At 42.4% G+C, this 20,621-nt stretch overlaps 1 pseudogene; it reads right to left on the reverse strand.

The window, feature by feature from the left end:
• Positions 1-218: 218 nt before the first annotated feature.
• On the reverse strand, positions 219-815 carry LOC129559065 (high mobility group protein B2 pseudogene; annotated as a pseudogene).
• Positions 816-20,621: the final 19,806 nt, after the last annotated feature.

The following is a 20,621-nucleotide window of genomic DNA, read 5'->3' on the forward strand; positions in this document are numbered from 1 at the left end:
AAGCTTGAAAATCTAACTGTATGTAGTAGCCTCTCAAAAAGCCACAACTTGCATTTTTTAAAAAGTATGTTCTCTACAAAGAATCTTATCAGCTATACAAAAATCTGTACAGTTTTTATACTGAAGCTAATATTGACGGCACTTGAATTCACATTCTTAGCAAAACAGTTGCCTGAGTACACAGGCACACTCCACACACATCATTACAAGATAGCCATTTATTCCTCATCTTCCTCCTCCTCATCATCATCTTCATCTTCTTCCTCCTCATTTTCTGGTTCATTCTTCTTCTTGGAGCCTGTTGGCCTGCCAGGGCCCTTTTTTCCCCGCTTCACTCTTGCCCTTGGCACGGTATGCAGCAATATCCTTTTTGTATTTCTCCTTTAGCTTAGCTGCTTCCTGTTCATATGGCTGTTTATCTTTGGCTTACTGCTCAGACCACATTTCACCCTATTTTTTTGCAGGATCCCCAATGGATAAGCCAGGGTGTTCGCTTTTGATCTTTGGGCGATGTTTGGAGCAAAACAGGAAGAAGGCAGATTGAGGCCTTTTCGGAGCGTTGGGATCTTTTTTTCTTTCCCTTCTTGTCAGCTTTAGGAGGGATATAATTTTTCATCTCCCTGTCCTAGCGAGCTTTGTCACTTTTTGCCATGTCTTCGAACTTGGGCTTATCCTTGGCCGACGTGGTCTTCCATCTCTCGGAACATTTCTTGGAGTCTGAGGAGTCGGGGTGCTTCTTCTTGTGCTCCTCGCGGCACGAAGAAGGCGCGCGAAGACATCTTGCCCCACGGCTTGCTGGGGTCGCCCTTCCCCATGATGCTGCTGCTGCGGCGGAGGCGGTGTGTCCACCTGCCGAAGGATTTTCCTCAGAGTCCCGCGCAGCGGCTGCGTCTGGCCGCGACGCTGCTGCCCCGGCTCCGGCGTGAACCGGTTCCTTGATGAGGAAGTCTTTCTTACCTCTGCTTGCTATTCTTTGGAGGTCTGCATTCAGATGGGTATATCTTTCCTTTCTCCTTTGCCTTTAGCTTCTCTTCTTTCTCAGCTATTTGTAAGGCCTCCTCAGATAACACTTTTGCCTTGTTGCATTTCTTCCTCTTGGAGATGGTTTTGATCACTGCCTCTTGTACAATGTCACGAACCTCCGTCCATTGTTTTTCAGGTACTCTATCAGATCTAATCCCTTGAATCTATTACTCACTTCCAGTGTATAATCATAAGGGATTTGATTTAAGTCATACCTGAATGGTCTAGTGCTTTTCCTTACTTTCTTCAATTTCAGTCTGAATTTGGCAATAAGGAGTTCATGATCTGAGCCACAATCAGCTCCCGGTCTTGTTTTTGCTGACTGTATAGAGCTTCTCCATTTTCAGCTGCAAAGAATATAATCTGATTTCAGTATTGACTATCTGGCAATGCCCATGTGTAGAGTCATCTCTTCTGTTGTTGGAAGAGGGTTTGTTATGACCAGTGCGTACTCTTGCCAAAACTCTGTTAGCCTTTGCCCCACTTCAGTTTGTACTCCAAGGCCAAACTTGCCTGTTATTCCAGGTATCTCTTGACTTCCTACTTTTGCATTCCAGTCCCCTATGATGAAAAGGATATCTTTTTTTGGTGTTGGTTCTAGAAGTTCTTGAATGTCATAGTAGAACCGTTCAACTTCAGCTTCTTTGGCACTTCTTTGTCATAGACTTGGATTACTGTGATATTGAGTGGTTTGTTGTCCTTGAAATGGACAGAGATCATTTTGTTGTTTATGAGAGTGTACCCAAGAACTGCATTTCGGACTCTACTGTTGACTATGTGGGCTACTCCAGTTCTTCTGAGGATTTCTTGCCCACAGTAGTAGATATAATGGTCATCTGAATTAAATTCACCCATTAAGGTCCATTTTAGTTCACTGATTCCTAAAATGTCTATGTTTACTCTTGCCATCTCCTATTTGACCACTTTCAATTTACCCTGATTTATGGTCTTAAAATTCCATGTTCCTGTGCAATATGTTCTTTACAGCATTGGACTTTACTTCCATCACCAGTCGTATCCACAACTGAATGTTGTTTTCATTTTGGCTCTGTTTTCATTCTTTCTGGAGTTATTTCTCTACTCTTCTCCAGTAGCATATTGGGCACCTACTTATCCAGAGAGTTATCTTTCAGTGTCATTTCTTTTTGCCTTTTCATACTGTTCATGGGTTTCTCAAGGCAGGAATATTGAAGTGGTTTGCATTTCCCTTCTCCAGTGGACCATGTTTTGTTCGAAATCTCCACCATGACCCATCTGTCTTGGGTGGCCCTACACGGCATGGCTCATAGTTTCATTGAGTTAGACAAGGCTGTGATCCATGTGATCAGTTTGGTTAATTTTCTGTGATTGTGGTTTTCATTCTGTCTGCCCTCTGATGGAGAAGTATGAGGCTTGTGGAAGCTTCCTGATGGGAGGAACTGGCTGTGAGGGATTATGGGTCTTGTTCTGATGGGCGGGGCCACGCTCAGTACACATTTAATCCGATTTTCTGTTGATGGACCTGACTATGTTCCCTCCCTGTTCTTTGGACTGCGGCCAAACTATGGTAGGTGTAATGGTGTTAATGGTGCCCTTCTTCAAAAGGACTTATGCCCGCACTCTTGTGTTTAGTGCTCCTGACCCCACAGCAGGCTGCTGTGCGCCCACAACTCCACTGGAGACTCCTGGACACTCACAGGCAAGTCTGGTTCCGTCTCTTGTGGGCTCACTGCTCCTCTCTCCTGGGTCCTGGTGCACTCTGATTTACGACTACATTTGTTTTATGACAAAATATTATATACTGCATTATATTTTATATGTAATATCTTATTATATAAAATGATATATATTATATAAATTTAATATATAGATAATACATGTGTGCATGTATGCTAAGTCACTTCAGTTGTTTATACTATATACTATATATACATGACATGTGTATACACACATGCACATATACACACTCATATATTTTTACTCCTTTGTGTAAATGTTCTCTTATTTTTAACAACTTCATTTTTTATAAACCCTATTTCTAATAACATATGCAGTATATGGGGCTTCCCGGGTGGCACTAGTGGTAAAGAACCTGCCTGCCAATACAGGAGACATGAGATGTGGGTTTGATCCCTGGGTTGGGAAGATCCCCTGGAGGAGGGCATGGCAACTCACTATAGTATTCTTGCCTGGAGAATCCCATGGACAGAGGGGCCTGGCAAGCTACAGTCCATGGGATTGCAAAGAGTCAGACACAACTGAAGTGACTTAGCATACATGCACAAATGTATTATATATATATGAAATTTATATTATATATAATTTTATATAATAAGATATTACATATAAAATATAATGCAATATATAATATTTTAAACTATAGTGTATATATATATATATATATATATATTTAAAACACAGTGACCAAACATGGCTTATTCCAAAAATGAAAATTTATTCAAGACTAGGAAATATTTACATAAAGGAGAAAAAGTATGTTGACTGTATCAAGACATGTAACAAGGCATTTAATACAGCAACCCACTCCAGTGTTCTTGCCTGGAGAATCCCAGGGACGGGGGAGCCTGGTGGACTGCCGTCTATGGGGTCACACAGAGTCGGACACAACTGAAGTGACTTAGCAGTAGCAGCAATAAGTCCTAAAAAGAATTCAAATTAAATGAAGATGAAATGAAAAAATGTTAACAAAGACAAACATATTAATCAAAACCAACAGCAAATATCATACTATTTATTGGTATGTTGAAATCACTTTCATTAAAATTGCCAGCAAAAAGTATATTTCTGCCATCATCATTAAATTCAAGCCTATTTTTGAGGTGCTTAATAAATAGTGAAAGAAAAGAAAATAATTGGTTACGTTAGAGAAAAAGGACAAAATTACCTTTATTTACAAACAAAATGCTTGGAATCCAGAAAATGTGTTTCCAAGACATTTTAGAAACAGACTACTAAGATTGATAAGATAATTCAAGGTGGCTAAAAATATGATATATAAAATATCTTTTCTTCTTAAACAGCTAGAAATGAAAGTCCAAGTGTTTTCACAACAGCTGTGAAATCTTAGAAATAATTTTAAAAAGAAAGATACAAAACCTATATGAGAAAACCCATGAAACTGAGTGGAAAGACCCAAAATTTAACAAATAGAGAAAATTTATGTTCTTGGATGGAAAAAATGCAATACCATAGAAATGCTATTTTTCTCAAATGGGAATAGAAGTTTAACATGTTTCAGCTTCTGAGGACTAGGGAAAGAGATGGGACGAGAGATAGAGAGCTAGGCAAACGCTTTAAAAGTATAATCACCAAGAGTAGGGACTTCTCTGGTGGTATAATGGATTCACCTGCAAGGGACATGGGTTCAATCCCTGGTCCAGGAAGATTCCACGTCTTGGAGCAACTAAACCCATGCACCATAACTACTGAGCCTGCTCGCTAGAGTGCATGAGCCACAACTACTGAACCCTCATGCTGCAACCACTGAAGCTGGTGTGGCTACAAGCCTGTGCTCTGCAACAAGAGATGCCACCATGATGAGAAGCCTGTGCACCCCAGGAAAGAACAGCCTCATGATCGTGGCAGCTAGAGAAAGCCCAGGTGCAGCAACAAAGACCCAGCACAACCAAAAATAAAATAAAATGTTTAAAAAGCTTATAGCAAGGAGTAAGTATACAAGGATATTATTAAAATAAAACAGTTAGGAGAAACTGACCTACCAGATGCTAAGTCTCACTTTAAAGTCACTTAAGTAAAGAAGCATGTTGGGAAAGGCTTGTATTTGTAGTCTGGCACAGCACGATGAGTGAGCTTCCTGAGGTCACCGGATATCTAAAAGGTGGATGGCCTTGAGTTGCCAAGCCCTAAGTGGGTGTCTGCCAGATGAATTTCCAGATCAGGGGCAGAGAGAGGGTCTTTCATAGCCAAACAAGGAAGCATTGCCAGTGTAAGGAAACTGTAACCAGAGGTTGCTGAGAGAATCCCAGAAGCACTCAACCAAGGAACGAATTCGCATTTGGATATCTGCCACATATAGAAGGTGTCAACATAAAGTAAAAAACAATACTTCTCCTCCCACCTCTCCCACCTCTCCAACCTGGGAGGAGTCAGAAGAACATGGTACAGAACAGTGAAGGACCTGGCCAGGCCCCTCATTTTCCACTACAGGAATCCCATTGTGGGGTTGGCCTCACTGAACTCAGGGTCAGTCTCCAGATCATGGAGGGAAAGCTGTGGTGTGAAAGAGGAAGGTGCTTCTGCCTGCATCTCTTTCATTCAATCAGGTACACTAGAGGAAATCATCCATCAGTTCGGGTGTCTATTATGTATTGGTTATTAGTCTGTGTATGTTTTATAGTTTCTTGGGGCTGTCACAACAATTTACCACAATCTGGATAACTAAGAATAACGTAAATTTATTCTCTCACAGTTCTGGAGGACAGAAGTTTGAAATAAAGGCATCAGCAGGGCTGGCTCCTTCTGGAGACCGTGAGGGAGAATCCATCCCGTTGCCTCTTCTAGCTTCTGGTGCCTATGGGCAATCTTGTGTTCTTTGCCTTGTAGAAGCATCATTCCGGTTCCTCTGTCTTCATATGACTTTCTCCCCTCTGTGTACTCTCTGTGTATCTTCTCCTTTTTGTCTTTTACAAGGATACCTGTCACTGGATTTAAGGCCCTTATTCCAAGGTGTACTCTGCTCAAGAGCTTTACCTTAATTACATAATCAAAGGTTTTTATTTAAATTAAAGTCAAAGAAATAGAGGAAAACAATAGAATGGGAAAAACTAGAGATCCCTTCAAGAAAACTGAAAATATCAAAGGAATATTTCATGCAAGGATGGGTACGATAAAGGACAGAAATGGTAAAGACTTAACAGGCAGAAGAGATTAAGAAGAATACTCAGAAGAATTATGCATAAAAGGTCTTGATGACCTGGATAACCATGATGGTGTAATCACTCATCTAGAGTCAGACATCCTGGAATGGGCCTTAGGAAGCATTACCACAAAAAAAGCTAGTGGAAATGATGGAATCTCAGCTGAGCTATTTAAAATACTAAAAGATGATGGTGTTAAAATGATGCACTCAATATGTCAGCAAATTTGGAAAACCTAGTAGTGGCCACAGGACTGAAAAATATCAGTTTTCATCCCAGTTCCTAAGAAGGGCAATGATAAAGAATGTTCAAACTACCAGACACTTGTGCTTACTTCCCATGCTAGTAAGGATATGCTCAGAATCGTTCAAGATGGGCTTCAGCAGTACTTCAATCGAGAACTTCCAGATGTTCAAGCTGGGTTTAGAAAAGGCTGAGGAATCAGAGTCAAATTGCTGATATTCGTTGGATCATAGAAAAAGCAAGGAAATTCCAGAAAAACATCTATTTCCATTTCACTGAAAGCCTTTGACTGTGTGAATCACAACAAACTGTGGAAAATTCTTAAAGAGATGGGAGTACCAGACCACCTTATCTGTCTCCTGAGAAATCTGTATGCAGGCCAAGAAGCAACAGTCAGATTCAAACATGGAAAAACTGACTGGTTTATTGTCACCCTGCTCATTTAACTTATATGCAGAGTACATAATGCGAAATGCCAGGCTGGATGAAGCATAAGTTGGAATCAAGATTATCAGAAGAAATGTCAACAACCACAGATATGCAGATGATACCACTCTAACGGCAGAAAGTGAAGAGGAGCTAAAGAGCCTCTTGATGAGGGTGAAGAAAGAGAGTGAAATGCCTGGCTTAAAACTCAACATTGAAAAAACTAAGATTGTGGCATCTGGTCCCATCACTTTATGGCAAATAGAAGGGGAAAAAGTGGAAACAGTGATAAATTTTCTCTTCTTGGGCTCCAGAATCATGGTAGATGGTGACTCGAGTCATGAAATTAGAAGATTCTTGCTTCTTGGAAGGAAGGCTATAATAAACCTAGACAGCATATTAAAAAGCAAAGACGTCACTCTGCTGACAAAAGTCCATATAGTCAAAGCTATGGTTTTTCCAGTAGTTATGTAAGGCTGTGAGAGATGGACTGTAAATAAGACTGAATGTTGAATTGATGCTTTTGATTTGCAGTGCTGGAAAAGACTCTTGAGAGTCCTTTGGACAGCAAGGAGATCAAACCAGTCAATCCTAAGGAAATCAACCCTGAATACTCATTGGAAGGACTAATGCTGAAGTGTCAATACTTTGGTCACCTGATGTTAGGAGCTGACTCATTGAAAAAGACCTCGATGAAGGCAAAAGGAGAAGAGAGCAGCAGAGGGTGAGATGGTTGGATGGCATCACTGATTCAGTGGACATGAATTTGGGTGAACTCCAAGAAATGGTGAGGGACAGGGAAGCTTGGCGTGCTCCAGTCTACGGGGTCTCAAAGAGTCGGACACAGCTTAGCAATTGAAAAAGAACAGCAAGAGCACGTTCTGAGGTTCTAAGTGGATATACCTTTGGGTGAGGGTACACCATTCAACGCATATAGAATTGTTGCAGGCGTGTCAGTCACAGTGACTGTCACACACAGTTTCTCTTTTCTGTGAAAAAAAAAAAATTGTACTTGAAGTCTCCAGCTCAGGTTAGCTATCGGACTCAAGGGCAGTCCTCTCCTTAGTGAGACTATAGTGATGAATAATTCAATCAGATGGCTCCTTTCAAAATTTAGATTGAAAGTATGTACACGATGGTTGAGAGAAAGAGAAGAATAGAGTTGCCATTAGAAAGAGACCAAAATGGTACACAAAATACTCAATACAATAATATTAAAATTTTTAATGATAAATGTGCAAGATTTATACTCTTAAACATACAAAACATTACTGAAGGAAATTGGGCTTTCCAGGCAGCTCTAGTGGTAAAGAACCCGCTTGCCAAAGTAGGAGATGTTAGAGATGAGGGATCAGTCCCTGGGTCAGGAAGATCTCTAGGAGGCAACCCACACCAGTACACTTGCCTGGAGAATCCCCATGGACAGAGGAGCCTGGTGGGCTACAGTCCATAGGGTCACAAAGAGTCAGACACAGCTGAAGTGACTTAGCACACAGGCACTGAAGAAAATTAATGAAGTTTTAAATAATAGAGAGGTATACCATGTTCATGGATTGTAAGGGTCATTCTTGTTAAGAGATCAATTCTCTTTAAGTTGATTTATAAGTTCAATGTGAAAATTTCAGCAAACTTAATAAGCTGATTCTAAAATTTTTATGGGTACAATGAACATGCATTACTTTTTATATCAGGAAAAGATTAAAGAAAACATTACTTCATAAAAAATAAAATATAAACTTTATTTTAATGGAATATAAATATAACTTTTATTTTAATGGAAATACAAAGAGCTAAGACAAACTTGAACAGGGACAAAGCTGGAGGATTTACACTGTGTGATATCAAGATTACTACAAGGCTATGGTAATCAAGGTATTGTTGTGTTGGTATAAGAACAGACAGACCAATGGAAAGAATACAGAGCCCTGAAATAGACTCACACATATGTTTCCAACACAGACTTCATTGTAATGTGGAAGGGAAGACCTTTTAAATAAATGTTGCTGACTCAAATGGAAATTTATATACAACAGTGAACCTTGATCCCTTACCTTACATCATACAAAAAAAAATTACTTTGAAAAAAATCATAGACCTAAATGTGAAAGATAAAACAATAAAGCAGCTAGAAGAAAACAGGAAAATATTTTCATGATCTTAGAGTAGACAAATATTTCTTAAACTATACGTAGACAGCCTTAATCATAAAAAAAAGAAAGATAAATTTGACTTCAATGAAATAGAAAACTTCTGTTCACCACAAATAACATTAAGGAAGTGAAAAGGCAAGACATGAACTGGGAGAAAATATTCATAGTACATATATCTTACAAAGGATAAGAATATATAGAATACCTAGAATTTATAAAGAGCCCCTACTAATTAAAAAAGAAAATGATGAAACTCAATAAAAAACAAAAAGAAAACTTTACATAGGGACTTTACAAAAGACATCCAAATATCCAATATGATCAGTAAGCATATGAAAGTGTGCTTAGTTTCATTACTCATCAGGAAAATACAAATTCAACAAAATACCACTACCCACCCCTTTGCCTGTCCAAATTTACAGAACTGACAGTACCAAATGCTGATGAAGAGATGAAACAAGTCTCATTGCTGGTGAGAGTGTAAATGGTCCAATGCTTTGGGAAACTGCTTATCAGTTTCTGATGAACTTAAACATACTGATAATCTATGACAAGGCAATCTTATTCTAGGCATTTACCCAAGAAAAACAAAACCACAACTTCACACAAACTTCTACAAGAATGTTTATGCAGTATGATTCAATTTATACAAAGTTCAAAATCAGTTTAAACTACTGTATGATTATAGAATACAAACAGTGGTTGCCTCTGGGGGTGGGACAGATATGGATTGATTAGGGGTGGGCATGAGGGAGCTTTCTGGGGTGATGGAAATGGTTTTATATTGATCTAGGTGGAGGTTACATGGGTATGCATGCATGCATCTAAGTCGCTTCAGTCATGTCTGACTCTGTGTGACCCCATAGACAGCAGCCCACCAGGCTCCTCTGTCTGTAGACATAGATAAAAACTCACCACCTTTTGTACTTAAGATTTGTGTGTTTTACTGTATGTAAATTGTATTTTCATAAAGATGAACTATTTAAAACCCTAAAAGATGATGGTGTTAAAATGTTGCACTCAATATGCCAGCAAATTTGGAAAGCTCAGCACTGGCCACAGGAATGGAAAAGCTCACTTTTCATTCCAATCCCAAACAAGGGAAATGCCAAAGAATGTTCAAACTATGGCACAACTGTATTCCCTTCATGTGCTAGCAAGATTATGCTCAAAATCCTTCAAGCTAAGCTTTACCAGTGTGTGAACCAAGAACTCCCAGATGTACAAGCTGTGTTTAGAAAAGGCAGAGGAACCAGCAATCAAATTGCCAACATTTGTTGGATCATAGAATAAGCAAGAGAACTCCAGAAAAACATCTATGTCTGTTTCACTGACTATGCTAAAGCCTTTGACTGTGTGGATCATAATAAACTGTGGAAAATTTTTGAAGAGATGGGAATAACAGGCCACCTTCTCTGGGGAAACCTGTATGCAGGTCAAGAAGTTAGAATAGGACATGGAACTGGTTCAAAATTGGGAAAGGAGTACAAGGCTTTATTTGTCACCCTGCTTATTTAACTTGTATTCAGAGTACATCAAGCGAAATGCTAGACTTGATGAATCACAAGCTGGAATCAACATTATCAAGAGAAAGATCGATAACCTCAGATATGCAGATGATACTACTCTAATGGCAAAAAGTGAAGAGGAGAGCTTCTTAATGAGGGTGAAAGAAGAGAGTGGAAAAGCTGGATTAAAACTCAACACTTAAAAAACTAAGATCTTGGATCTGGTCCCATCACTTCATGGCAAATAGAAGGTGAAAAAGTGGAAACAGTAACAGAATTTATTTTCTTGGGCTCCAAAATCACTGTGGTAGGTAACTGGAGCCAAATTAGAAGATGCTTGCTCCTTGGAAGGAAAACTTTGGCTAACCTAGACAGCATATTAAAAGGCAAAGACATCATTTGGCCAAGAAGGGTCTGGATAGTCAAAGCTATGGTTTTCCAGTAATTATGTACAGATGTGACAGTTGGACCATAAAGAAGACTGAGGGCCAAAGAATTGATGCTTTCATCAATTGTAGTCCCTTGGACTACAAGGATATCAAACCAGTCAACCCTGAATATTCATTGGCAGGACTGATGCCTAAGCTGAAGCTCCAATACTTTGGTCACCTCATGGGAAGAGCCTTCTCGGTGGAAAAGACCCTAATGCTGGGAAGGACTGAAGGCAGGAGGAGAAGGGGATGACAGAGGATGAGATGGTTAGATGGCATCACTGACTTAATGGACATGATTTTGAGCCAACTCCAGGAAATGGTGAAGGTCAGGGAAGCCTGGTGTGCTGGTCCACGGGGTCACAAGGAGTCGGACATGACTTAGCAACTGAACGACAACAAACTGTATTTCATGAAGATAATATAAATAGCTATCTTTACAGTAAATCCCTCATTTTTCAGCATGACCAGATCTAGTCTGTGACCCTTCCTTGAAGACAAAATAACTTGCCCTCAATCTGTGAGACTTCTTCCCAGGGACCTCGAAGTGGTCGTGGGCCAAATGGGGCAGAGTGCATGCATGTGCGCATGTTAGTGTGTGTGTGTGTGTGTACTTGTATATTTATGCACATTTCTGTTTTGAATAGCAAAGCATGTTTTAAGCTTTTTGAAAGTCAATGCCTTTAGGTAGGACAGGCACACTCTAGACTGTGAAGTCTGTCTCTCCATTGTCCAGCCCCTTAGGGCATTTTGCCTCTGGGTTAGCACTTAGGGAATGAAACTCCAGACCAGCCTGCTTCATCTGCTCTCCAGTGATCCTTCCAGCCCCTTGCTCCCACCTGATGCATGTGGTCTCTTAGCCCCCCCTGCCCCTCTCTCTTTGAGGCCCTTCTGGCTACCCCCTGGCATTCCTCATTTTTGACTCTTGACGCTGCAGGCCCTTCACTGGGAGACTCATGGTCAAGAAGGCATCCCCCTTTCTCTGGCCCTGTGATCATTCCCTTCTGGGACCTCCTGGCTGGGCTCCCAGCTCTGCCTGCCTTATACTCCCCACAGACACGTTGAGCTGCAGCTGGGGCACCTCGCAGAATTTGCCAAGCCAGATCCAAGAAGTCAGCTGCTGGGAGGGTCTCTCATCATGAAGCCAAAGTGCAGACAAACATCCCATCATCACTGCTGAAGTGGGCTGCAAGTGTGACAATGTGTGATGCCAGAGAATAAGTCAGAGGCTGGCTGAGCTGGAAAAGCACTGTGTGGCTCAGTGGGGAGGAAATGACGAGTGCTGTGTCAGAGCCTTGTAAACAAGCATGACTTCATTCTTGTCCCGCACACACCCCTCTGAGGTCATGCAGACCCCGCCTGTCCCCTGGGCCTGCCGCACATAGGCCTTGAAACCATGAGGCTGCACACTTCTTGGAGAGGGCCTGCAGCTTGCGCAAGGACCATAGGCATGTGGGCTGCTCTGAGAGGACACAGTGACCCTGCCCCACGAACCATAGAAGCAGCAGACACTCCGTGCCAGCTCTTGGCCTGAGTACCGGGGACACAGGAGGTGGCCCTTGTCAGTAGCTTTCAGGGCCTAGTGGGGAACTCAGCTATGAGAGTATCCCATCACAATATAGAATGGGCAGCTGGTGGGACAACCTGGTGATGTCCAAGACCCTGAGACAGCAAAAAGAGGGAGTTTTTCCCAAGGGTCAAAGGAAGCTTTAGGAAGGAAGAAACTTTTCAACGGTGTCTTGAAAGAGCTTTAAAAAAAAAAAAAAAACGAAGGAAAAGGACTCAAGAGTAGCAGTTAGAGAAGCCTGCTAGAAGGAGGAAGAACCTGTTGGCCTCTGGTTGCCTACTTTCTGCCTTCCAGAGGGACGTCAGGAGCCACACAGACTCAATGAGTTGAGCATGCCTGGTTTCCTGCCCCCTCAGCACCCAGAGCAAGATGTAGGGTTGACAAGTGCTGCCCACCCTCATCCTTCCTGTGATGGGGATTCCTCCTCCTCCCAGGCAGGCCCTTGAGGCCCGGTGGTCCTGGCTGGTAGAAAGTCCTGCCTCCCACAGTGTCCCCACTCTGTGAGACCTCTGACCTGCCCCACCCAGAGCATTTAAACTTGCAGATTTCCCACAGCCTGTGGAACTCATCTCCCCATGCCTGTGATTTCCAATTGCTCCCCATCCCCAACCCCGGCTGCTCTTTCCCAGCCAGGTGGCAGGAAGCCAATATCTCCTGCATTGCCTGGAGTCAGGCCCTGCTGGGGCTTCAGGCTCCCTGCCTGGGTGTGAAGGAAGAAGGAGAGTACCTGGCCGTGTTGCCCCCACTCTGGTCCTCCACTGCCATCCCTTACCTCACCCCTAGTCATCCTGCTCATGTCCACAGCTGACTGGCAGGGAAAGTAACTTCCTTCATGCCAGACTGGGGACAGCACCTGCTTGGGGACACACAGATGATGGAGCTGGGGTTGCAGATCAGAATCCAGCCTGAAAAAGTCTCCATCTGGCCCAACCTGCCTGGAACTATTGGAGCATCACCTGGCAGCCTATGCTGTGATGTTGGCAGTTCCAGACATAGCTGGCTGTCAGAGGAGCAAGAAGCTGGGCCTGTGACTGAGCAGGGAAGGGAGTGAGGCCCTTGACTGAAGGAACAGCTGCCCAGCATTAGCTACCTGTGGCTTTGTGGGACTGCAGTTCACGTGTGACAGATCATAGCCCTCTTCTACCTTTAAAGAGAAGCTGGAAATTCAGATTTTAGACAAGTGTCTTCTGATGTTAAAATGTTGGCAATCAGTTTAAAATGTTAAGATGTTCTGTGAGTACCAGGCCTAAATCTCTGGGCTGGTATGGCCTCCAGTGACCCTTACATCCTCTGATTCAGGCAGCTTTTCACTAAAATTTTGCACCCAGTTTATAAACGAGGCTACTGAGACCCAGAGACCTGAGGGACTGTCCCCATGGGGAGCTAGGTCTGTTCATTCTAAACCATTGCTTGGCCCCCTTCCCAGTCTGGCTGCCTCACTGAAGGTTTGAAGGTGGCCACAAACCAGATAGCTGCTTGCTGCTGTCCCTGCTTGGTGTATGATACAGAGGACGTTGTCAGAGTCCTGCCACCCACAGACACCTGGGAAAGGGCTTCCTAAGACCAGGCCTGGCCTTGAAATAATCTGCAGGCTGTGGGGACTGACTCCTCCCCTGTGCGGAGGAGAACATACTGTCTACTGGCCAGGCTTCCCTGGGCCAAGCACCAGGCACTTGTGCAGGCTAAGCCCCAGCCCCAGGCCTGCCCCCAGGATCCCATCAGAGGCTGTCATGCTGGCAATGAGACCCACAGCTTGGATCTGTCTCAAGGCAGATGCCAGGATTGCCTTCTGGGGCCTCTCCTGTCTTCTGCTCCTGATGGAGCAGGTAAGAGTCTAGGGGATGTGAAGGCCACAGTGTTTCTAGGCTGAGCTGCAGCATCCTCTTTGGACTGAAAGCGCAACTCTTGCCACTTTGCTCAGAGCAGTTCTTGTACTTCTGGCTGGAGTCAGGTGATGCATTGTGCCTGCTCGTCACTGCAATCTGAAACACTCAAGTTCACACATCACTCATGCTGTGATGTGTGAACTGTGCTAAGCACATCTCCTGCCCTATTTCAGGCATTCCTAGCAACGGTTCTCTGAGAGAGCTATCATTTTTGCTTTTGTTATACAGTTGAAATTGCCTGTGACAATATTGGGGTTTAGTGGCAGAATCATTCTGGGGACCCAGACCTATCTAGTCTCAGAGTCCTTGCTTACTAATAATATATATCCTCCCCCTACACCCTGATAGCTCAGTTGGTAAAGAATCTGCCTGCAACGCAGTTCGATTCCTGGGTTGGGGAGATCTGATGGAGAAAGGATAGGCTACCCACTCCAGTATTCTTGGACTTCCCTTGTGGCTCAGTTGGTAAAGAATCTGCCTGCAATGCGGGAGACCTGGGTTCAATCCCTGGGTTGGGAAGATCCCCTGGAGAAGGGAAAGACTACCCCCACCAGTATTCTGGCCTGGAGAATTCCATGGACTGTACAGTCCATGGAGTCGCAAAGAGTCAGACACGACTGAACGACTTTTCCCTCCCACACAGTCCTGGGTTCAAGTCCCTGCCCCAGTTTGCCACTTTGTATCCCTGAGCCTCAGTTTTCTCCTCTGTAAAGGCTAGCAATCCTCTTGTGCAAGCTCATGAAGCTGTGAGCAAAGAATTAACACAGCAGGTCTAGTTGCTCAATCCTTGTATATCCTCAGGGGAGCCTAGATTCAAGATTGATACTTGGTCAATTCCTGGGAATGCGGCCCTCAGAATCATTTTTTTTTTTGCTGCTGATTAATGATGCTGTGTATGTCTGGATCAATGGGGCATTGCTGAAATGTACCATCCAGAATTTTTTGGTGCAAGCATCAAGGCTGATGATATATCTGATTTCCTCTCTAGAATCCTGAGTTTGGGTTGTCAGAGCAGGATGTGCCTAGGTGACCAGCTCTCTGTACGAATCTGGATCTGAAAATTTGAGTGAGATGTCCTGGGCAGAGATATTTCACACTGGTCTTGGTTCTCTGCTACAGAGAAAACTGTGTCCTATGTGGTCCCAATGAGGGAAGGACTTGGAAGACTGAACCTAACCTTTCTGGACCTTATCTGATGCATGTCTTTTTCATTTTGCTTTTACTCTTTGTCCTTTGCTGTAATAAACCTTAGCTTATGAATATAATCTGGTATTGAGTCTTGTGTGTTCTAGGATGGTCTTGAGACTCCTGGAAACAGACGCTTAGAGGGAAGTTATGTAAAGTGTTGACCATGGCTGGAATATGGAGTGGTTCTCAGCAATGGTGGTCAGAATGACCTTTTCTGGACTTCAACCTATTTCCCGCCATCCCTGTTGACTTCATCCTCTTCTCTGAGCACTGGTAGGATTTGACATTGATCCTAAGCTCTACTGTTTGCTTTCCTAACTGAATTTAGCAGTCACTCTCCCATAACTTCTTGAGAGATTCCATCAGAGCATCCAAGATCAGGGCTGGGCCCTCTCCCTGACTGGGGATACAAAGAGAAGAGGCTGCCCCATGACCTAATAGGTGGGGTCAGTAAGTTCCACAGCCCAGTCTACCTCTGAGAGGTGATAAGACATGCTGCAAAGGCAGGAAAGCAGACCTACAAGAGAAGGGAAGGGTCCAGAAGGCTGTGAGATTTGATGAAGCTCTTCCCTTTTCACATGCGTACACATGAGGACATGTCTTTTCATGGTCTTCTGGGGCCAGTGCTAAGACAGCACTTCTGCATCCCAGAAAGAATCAATTTAACTGATTTAGTTATATGGGGCCAGAGTGCTGGAAATGGAATCAGGCCCTGGGAGGTTGGGGCATGTCTGAAACCTGTGGAAGAAAGGAATAAGTATATGGAACTTCACAGAGAAAAGTTAATATTATTTACTGTGTTAACATAGTAAATAGTGTTAAAATGAATGAACGAATAAGTGGTGTCAAAGCCTACCAGTCAAAGACCACCAGGAATATACAGTCAGAGACCGTCTATGGCAAAGGGAGAGCACACAATCTAGAAGGACTGTGGGAACTGGGAAGGACCCGTAGAATGTGGGCTTGTGCAGGATGGTCTTAAGGAGCATCTTGGGGAATATAGATCAGTTGTAGACTGGGTGCAGGGACAATTTGGTGATTCTTAATAACATTGACTTAGGAGATAGGAGGAACAGAGAAGTTTAGATCCATCATTAGTAAAGAATCAGTATAGTCACTCAGAGATCCTAAGATTGTGCTGTTGGTATTTGCATGACTGTGTGATTTTCTCTGTGAAGTTCCATCATATTCATGGGGTTGCCTTGCCTGATTATATTGTATTCTACAGAAGTTGTTTGTATTCAGTTAGGAACATTGTAGCCTCTGTGGCAGCTTCCAGGTGCTGGGCCATTTTTCATGTTCTTGGTGTGTTATCCAAGTGACTTCATGTTTCCCTCCTGTCTAGGGTCCCCTTCCTCCACTTCCTTTAATTTCTAAGTGAAATAACCTAGGATGGCTCCTGCTGGCATGTTTCTGAGAATTCTTACGAGGCATAGACTCATTTTAAAAATTGGCGGCCTCCAATGAATCATACATCTCAGCATGCATATCCTTGTGCAGTCCCTTTTCTCAGAATGTGGGCTGAGCCTGTGACTTGTTTTAACTAATTCTAATAGAGTAAGTCAGAGGTGACTCTGGGCCAGTGACAGTTCTGAGTCTGAAGAAGGCCTTTCTACTTTTGCACTCTTGAGAGCTGGCTGTAAAAAGTCCAGCTTTTTTGTTGGAAAGCCTACTGGGAAAGCCCACGTGGAGGGAGAGGCCCTGAGAGAGAGGAGGGCCAAGACACTGAACAACAGTGAGCATGGAGGCTTTAGAAGTATGACCGCAGTGAAGCCAGGTCAGCCGGTTTCCGGCAACTAGAGCCATACTAACGGAAGCCCCATCAGATGAATGAAGAAAACATCCTGAAAACTTGTCCTCAACAGGCATCACGTGGAACTGTGCTCTGTCTGACTCTCTTGGCCTTTACTTTCCTTTGATGAAGGTATGGGGACAATATTTTGCTGTATTGTAATGTTCTCTTAAGTTTCTCTTACTCTGCCATAAGAAATGGTGGAAATATAGCAATAGGTTACAGTTGGCACTAGCCTCAGATTTGGAAACAGTTAGGAGTAGTGCATTCTACAACAAACAGGTGAATACATGTCCCAACTAAGCACAACCCTGCTTAGCCTTGGGTGTCAGTTTACAGATGGAAATGAGGACCATGATTTCCCAGCTTCCAATTTGTCAAGAGAGGTTAATGATTTTAGTGGGCATGTGAAATCTCCCAAGTTTAAAATGTTAACTCAAAATGTTTATTAAATTCTGTGTAGATACCCATCCTTCAAAGGAAAAAAGGGCAATCCATCTGCAGGTTGATTTTGGCTTGTGGTTTTTTTGTAAACTCTCATCTAGAGGAATACTTCTCAACACTTTGACTATTAAAAAATGAAGCATTTCATACTCCCTGACCAGTAGGAGCTTAGTTTTATATTGCCGTGTAACAAATGAGTCCAAAGTTTAGTGGTTTAAACAATATGTATTTATTATATTGGAATTATTGTGAGTCAATCTGCTGTCACTGACTCAGATCCACTTTCAAAGTAGAACCTTCCCAGTCAAGCCTTTAGACCCTTGACTGGGGAAGGATCTGCTTCCAAGATCACACACATGGTTTTTGGCAGAAGTTGTGGGCTGTCAGACTGAGGGCCTCAGTTTCTCACTGGCTGTCGGTCTGAGGCTATCCTCAACTCCATACCACATTGGCCTTTTCATAGGGCAGCTTATAACACGGCAGCCAACTTCACCAAATTGAGCAAAAGAGAAAAAAGTACCAGCAAAAAAGAGTATGTGAGCAAGACAGAGTCATCATTTCTTATAGCCTGGTCTCAGAAATGACATCCATCACTTTTGCTGTGTTCTGTTTTTTTAGGAGCAAATTAGTATGTCCAGCCCTCCCATGAAGTGAGCTGCAGGACTATGCTTACATCCAAATTCATCAAGCAGAAACAAGAACCAAGAGTACAGTGACCAGAAGCCACTGCATGTCCAGAGAAGGAGCAGAGCCTGTTCCCACAGCCATTGTCAGGGGGGTCTCAGAGCACCCTGCCTCTTGGGAGCTGCCAGCCACTATCACTGGGATTCAATCCAAGGTCTCTACTGGCAAAGTGAAGACAAGTGATTATCACAGCACAATCACTATGTAGTTGACTCCTGAACAATGTGGAGTTTAAGGTGCCAGTTGAGAATTTGCTTGTAACTTTACACTTGGCCCTTTGTATCCAAGGTTCCACATCTGTGGATTCCACCAACTGCAGATTGGTGCATATTTATTGAAAAAATCCAAGTACATATGGACCTGTGCTGTTCAAACCTGTATCGTTCAAGGGATGGAGGGACATACTCAAGCACTTTTGGAGTAAGTACACGTTAAGGCAACCTTTTAGGATGTCAAAATGTATTAAGAGTTTACATCTACCCTTTGTCCTGTTATCTCCCTGTATCTTGAGACTCAAGCATGAAGATAAAATAATCACAGAACATTCATTTTAAATGATCTCACTTTTGTTTATAAATAAGTGTGCATATTTAAGTATATTCATATGATTATATCTAGGAGGTAAAGTTATAGGCAAATTTTATTTTATCTACATATTCTATGATGAAAATGAGTCAGTTTTTTATTGAGATTATTTTACAAACACATATGTAGATTGCAGCAGCTTATTACTTAAATATCACACATTAGAAGCATTTAAAATATTCAAGACTTAAGTGATTATGACAGAACCATACAATATAACTTTACATGGTCATTAAAATTGTACTTGCAAAAAAATTTTCAAGGTTCTTAGAGCACGAAAAACTTTTAAAAGTTTTTAACAACACAGAGAAACCCTTATAAAATAAAAATTAAGATATCATTTAGAAAAAACATACACTTAGGATTTGACTCCAATTCCAATGTGTGGAGGATGGGAGTTTTCCCCACACCACTAAGCAATTCTTGAACTGGATATTCTACAATTCAATGCATTTTTGAAACTATCTATAAAGAAATAGCATCTGATTCCACAGGTTAAGGGCCCAGTCACATCAAGATACCCTCTGCTTCAGATGCCAGTTTTGTCTAGGTTGTTACCTGTACTTTTGACTGGTTAGCTGCCAGGCCATTGGTTGCCATGACTCCCACTTGGATTGGATTAATTTGCTTGAAGGGCTCACAAAACTCAGGAAACTTGTTTACTCACTAGATTGCCAGTTTATTACCAAGGATTTTAAAAGATACAAATCAAAAGCCAAAGAAGAGATACATAGAGGAGGTCTTAAATGAAGGAACTTCTGTCTCCACAGAGAAGTGTGGTCACAGAGGGAAGTGTTCTGGTTCACTAATCTAGAGTTATCCAAACCCTCTTACTTTTGGGGATTATTATGAAGTCTTCATTGCACAGTCATAGTTGATTAAATCATTGGCTACTGGTGACTGATTCAACCTTCAGTCCCTCTTCACTCCCTGGAAATCAGGAGTGGTACTGAAAGTTCCAGACCTCTGTCCCAGTTGGTTCCCTTGGCAAGCAGCCCCCATTCTTAGCTGCCTTCCAAAAGTCACCTCATTAGCATAAATGCAGTTGAGATGGAAGGGGGCTTGTTATGAATGACAAGACACTCATTTCACCTTTATGACTCTGTTTTCAGGAAGTGAGGACCAGAAGTCAAATATTTTAAAAATGCTCCTGTTGCTCTTATTATTCAGAGTTCCAAGGGTTTTGGGACCTGTGATTCAGGAACCATGATATATTTTGTTCATCTGAATGACCAAATATATATATATTTCTTATAAATCACAATACCACATCTATGCAGTCAGTTGGACTCATTTCACATAATCAAATCAACACAATTAAGTCAACAAATACCAACATCTGACAGACAGTACACACTCCATCAGTACTATATCAGTTAGACTGTTTCTTCTGCAAAATTGACTATGCCAAAGCCTCTGACTCTGTAGATAGTAACAAACTGTGGAAAATTCTTAAAGAGATGGGAATACCAGGCCACCTTTGCTGCCTCTTGAGAAACCTGTATGCAGATCAAGAAGAAACACAACTGGACATGAAGCAACAGATTGGTTCCAAATTGGGAAAGGAGTACATCAAGGCTGTATATTGTCACCCTGCTTAGTTAACGTATGTACAGAGTACATCATGTGAAATGCCAGACTGGATGATGGGCAAGCTGGAATCAAGAATACAGGGGAAAATATCAGTAACCTCAGGTATGCAGATGATACCATCCTCATGGCAGAAAGCGAAGAGGAATTAAATAAAGAGCCTCTTGATGAAGGTGAAAGAGGAGAGTGAAAAACTTGGCTTTAAACTCAACATTCAAAAAACTAAG

Source organism: Moschus berezovskii, chromosome 8, assembly GCF_049115385.1.
Source record: "Moschus berezovskii isolate FMDL1 chromosome 8, NW_MosBer_1.0, whole genome shotgun sequence".
NCBI lineage: Eukaryota > Metazoa > Chordata > Mammalia > Artiodactyla > Moschidae > Moschus > Moschus berezovskii.